At 35.7% G+C, this 5,164-nt stretch overlaps 1 pseudogene; it reads left to right on the top strand.

Annotated features, from left to right (window-relative positions):
* Positions 1-1,443: 1,443 nt before the first annotated feature.
* Positions 1,444-2,073, top strand: LOC141512104 (general transcription factor 3C polypeptide 6 pseudogene; annotated as a pseudogene).
* Positions 2,074-5,164: the final 3,091 nt, after the last annotated feature.

Raw genomic sequence — 5,164 nt, 5'->3', positions numbered from 1 at the left:
AAAATGCCACCCTCTAATCTCAATCCAATGATGGAATTCATTCCACATCAATTCATGTAGATCTGTATACTTTTCTATATTCAATACAATCATAGTTTTGAGAGCACAATAATTTTCATTATAGTCATGAATCACATTTTGTTTAATTAATGGACATCTACTCTGTTTCTGATTCATTGATAACACAAGAACTATTATAAATGTTTTGGTGATTATGGAACTTTCTTATTGATGGCCTTCTTAGGTCTGTCCTTTTATTTAAAATTCCAAATCCCTTTCCAAAATGGATGTACATAACCTCCCTAAGGTTTGCTATTATCATTTGTCATCTTTGAAAATTTGCAAAATGTAAGGTGAACTCTTAGATTTGTTGTGAATTTCATTTATCTTATTATTAAGATTTGGAGCATTCTTTTATGTGGTTGTTAATCATAATTTTGTTTAGAATTACTCTTTCATACCCTCTGACCATTTATCAGTTGGGGAATGGCTTTTGATCATGTATATATGTATGTGTGTATACATATATGTGTGTATGTATGTATGTGTACACATACATATGTTATATAAGTAAACTTGGCCTCCACCTCGTGAAGGCCAGCTATGTTCATATTTCCAATTTCCCCTCTGGGTCCTTAGGTGATTATTAAGGAGATAAGGTTTTCTTAATGAACTTGCTCATTCCATCAGTGCAACAATCAGGGACAATTTTAGGGTATCTGTGATGGAGAATCCAATCTGTATCCAGAGAAAGAATGGTGGAGTTAAAACAAAAACCAGTCTATTACCTTCAATTTAGAAAAAAACAGTGTCTTACGTACTACATAATTTTGCTATCTCTAATATTTTATTTTCTCCTCAAGGAAATGATTTCTCTCTCAACATATTCAATTTCAATCAATGTATAGCATGGAAACAATGTAAAGACTATCAGTCTGCCTTCTGTGGGGGGAGGGGAAGGGAGGGTGGGGGAAAAATGTAAAATTCAAAACCTCACAAAAAAACCACAATTTATATAATTGGAAAACAAAATATTAATTTAAAAATGGGGGATGGGGTTTTGACTCTCTACACATGTTTATAGACTCTACTAATGTTGTTTTCCCAAGTGCCTCCACTTGGTATTCTGGTTCTGTTAACTACTACTTATTGGATTAACTTTTTACTTTATTTCAATAAACTTGGGAACATATAGGGGACACATAATTCTCCTCAGGAATAATTCACACATACTTTAAAAAATATTTATTTTGAATTTTACAATAAGAGATAGCAAAATTACATAATAAAGTAAGTTTTTGTTTAAAATTAAAGGTAATACCCGGGCCATCTGGGCTGGGCCCAGGCTGGCCAGGCTGCCAGCTCCCTGAGGGCTGGGAGCACGGCTGATGCTCCGGGGGCTGCTCGGCAGGGCTTGCATACAGCTTGAGAGAAGAGCCCTAAAAGCTGAGGGAGCAATTGGTCATGGTGGAATTATCAGGAATTATTGATTCAGAGTTTTTAACAAGATGTGGAAACAAATGCAAGATTTTGGGCATTGACACAGAGAGACCTATTCTTCAAGTGGACAGCTATGTCTTTGCTGGGGAATATGAAGATACTCTTGGAACCTGTGTTGTGTTTGAAGAAAATACAGATCAGGTTGATGCAGAAGGTAATCATAAAACAGAGCTGAAATATAAATGCCACACAATGAAGAAGCTGAGCATGACAAGGATACTTCTGACTGAGAAGAAGGAAGGAGAAGAAAACATAGGTGGTGTAGAATGGCTGCAGATCAAGGACAATGATTTTTCATATAGACCCAACATGATTTGTAGCTTTGCGCAACAGAAGGAAGATGAGGAAGCTGCCGCTCAAGCCCCAGACAAAACTTTGGAAATGGAAGAACAGGAGATGCAAACTAAAGAGAACACAGACATGGGCAATGAACTGGCGAAAGCAGACCATTTGGAAATGGGAGGTGCTGGTACTCTTCTTGATAGTCCTTCTTCTGAGACAGAAGATTCTTCTTCTATGGAAATTCAGGAGACTGTCTTGGAAGCCACTCCTACGTGATTTCATTCCTGTAGCTTCTAGGCATGGCCTAACTGGAGTTCTGATTTTGGAGTGTTGAGAGAATTGTTTTCATTTATTCGTTGATTCCATGACTATTGGTAATACATATAGTATATCTGCACATATTTGAATAAGTCAGGACCAAGCAATAATCAGATAGTTCTTTTTCAAAAAATTATTTTTTATTCTTCTTCAGATTCTCTAAATTAGAGATTTTGGCTCATAAAGGCATTGTGAGACATAAAGGCACAGTTTTTAGGGAACTTAAAGGACTTCTGGGAGCTTCAGTAGAGGGATCCTGGGTAAAACATAGCTTTGATTTCAAACCTTTCCTTTAAAAGGATAACCAGGAAATTCTGGTAGTTACTAGAGAATGTCCTGCTAATTAATTAATTAATGCATTTTTTTATGCATCAATGATTGGACTTTTTTCAAATAGAAAAATCCCTTTACCCTTCCATATTGTCAATGTAATCCCCACCCTTTACCTCTCTCTCTCCCCTCCTCCCCCCAAATATATTTCAGAGAGTTGTGAGGAGCCCTCAGAGCTTGAGGGATTTGCCCAGGAGTCACAGAAATGGTATGTCTGGAAGGAACCTGGATTTCCCAGCTCTCAAGGCTCTATCTTCTGTATCAGGATTCTGCTCTATCTTGGAATGGTTGACAGAAATTAAATTTCCAGAATCAGACTTCTGATTCTATTGTATTGGGCTTATATACCTTATTCCTATAGTGCAAGGAGCTATAAAGAATCATTTTGTAAGGCTATATAACAAACCATTCCAGATAAGCATAGGTCAGATAAATAAGGTGGTAATGTAATCTGTTTACATGAAAATGGAGTAACAAAAACCATGGAGAACATGGATACATTTTATCTTTTCATTTGTTTATAGTAATGTTCAATATATAGTAAAATAAAGTCTATTTTTCATAAACTTTTTAATGTTACCTAAAAAAAATTAAAGGTTAATAGTCTTTGGTCTTTGTTCAAACTCCACAATTTGTTCTCTGGATACAGAAGGTATTCTCCATCACAGATATCCCAAAATTGTGCTTGATTGTTGCACTGATGGAATGAGCAAGTCCACTAAGATTGATCATCACCCCCATGTGGCTGTTAGAGAGTACAATGTTCTTTTGCTTCTACTCATCACGCTCAGCATCAGTTCATGCAAATCCTTTCAGGTTTCCCTGAATTCCTATCCCTCCTGGTTTCTAATAGAACAAAAATGTTACAACATATACATATGCCACAGTTTATTAAGCCACTCCCCAAATGATGGACATTCACTCAATTTCCAATTCATTGCCACCACAGAACTGCTATGAATATTTTTGTACAAGTGATGTTTTTACCCTTTTTCATCATCTCTTCAGGGCATAGATCCAGTAGTGGTATTGCTAGATCAAAGGTTATGCACATTTTTGTTGCCCTTTGGGAATAATTCTGAATTGCTCTCCAGAAAGGTTGTATGAGTTTAAATTAATATTTTATTTGTTTTCCAATTATATAAATAGTAGTTTTTGTAAGGTTTTGAATCATCCAACCAGCTTCACCAACAATATATTAGTGTCCCAGATTTCCCATATCCCTTCCAATATTGATCATTGTCCTTTCTGGTCATATTGGCCAGTCTGAGAGGTGTGAGGTGCTACCTTAGAGATGCTTTAATTTGCATTTCTCTAATAAGTAGTAATTTAGAGCAATTTTTCATATGACTATGGATTGCTTTGATTTCTTCATATGAAAATTGCCTTTGTATATCCTTTGAACATTTGTCAATTGAGGAATGACTTGGTTTTTTAAAAAAATGGACTCAGTTCTCTGTATATTTTAGAAATAAGCCCTTTGTCAGAAATACTAGTTGTAAAAATTGTTCTCAATTTTACTAATTTATTTTGCTCTTGTTTACAGTGGTTTTGACTGTGCAAAAGCTTTTGAATTTAATGTAATCAAAATTATCTAGTTTGTTTTTAATTATATTCTCCATCTTTTCCTTGGTCATAAACTGCTTCCCTTTCCATAGATCTGGCAGGTAAGTTATTCCTTGATCTCCTAGTTTGCTTATAATATTGTATTTTTGTCTAAATCCTGTATCCATTTTGATCTTATCTTGGTATAAGGTGTGAGGTGTTAATCTAATCCAAGTTTCTGCCATAATAACTTACAATTTTCCCCAATAGCTTTTATTGAATTGAGAGTTTTTATCCCAATAGCTGAACTCTTGGGTTTATCAAACAGCAGATAACTGTAATTATTTCCTGTTGTCACACCTAGTCTATTCCATTGATCCACCACTCTATTTCTTAGCCAATACCAGACAGTTTTGATTACTGATGCTTTATAATATAATTTTCGATCTGGTAGGGCTGGCCACCTTATTTTTTTTTTGCTAGATCCAGAACAAGATGAATGATATTTTAATTTTTTACTAAAGATTTTATTTATTTTGAGTTTTAAAATTTCCCCCCTAATCTTACTTCCCTCCCCCCCACTCCCCACAGAAGACAATTTGTCAGTCTTTACATTGTTTCCATGGTATACATTGATCCAAGTTGAAAGTGATGAGAGAGAAATTATATCCTTAAGGAATAAACATAAAGTATAAGAGATAGCAAGATCAGACAATAAGATATCAGTTTTTTCCTAAATTAAAGGTAATAGTGCTTGGTCTTTGTTCAAACTCCACAGTTCTTTCTCTGGATACAGATAGTATTCTCCATTGCAGAGAGCCCCAAATTGTCCCTGATTGTTGCACTGATGGAATGAGCAAGTCCATCAAGGTTGAACATCACCTCCATGTTGTTGTTAGGGTGTACAGTGCTTTTCTGGTTCTGCTCATCTCACTCAGCATGAGTTCATGCAAATCCCTCCAGGCTTCCCTGAATTCCCATCCTTCCTGGTTTTTAATACAATAATAGTGTTCTATGACATGCATACACCTGGGCAGCTAAGTGGCACAGTGGAAAGAGCACTAGCCCTGGAGTCAGGAGTACCTGAGTTCAAATCCGGCCTCAGACACTTAATAATTACCTAGCTGTGTGGCTTTGGGCAAGCCACTTAATCCCATTTATCTTGTAAAAAACTAAAAAAAAATTTTAG

This window comes from Macrotis lagotis, chromosome 2 (assembly GCF_037893015.1).
Source record: "Macrotis lagotis isolate mMagLag1 chromosome 2, bilby.v1.9.chrom.fasta, whole genome shotgun sequence".
Taxonomy (NCBI): domain Eukaryota; kingdom Metazoa; phylum Chordata; class Mammalia; order Peramelemorphia; family Peramelidae; genus Macrotis; species Macrotis lagotis.
This window is presented reverse-complemented; position numbering and strand designations above follow the sequence as displayed.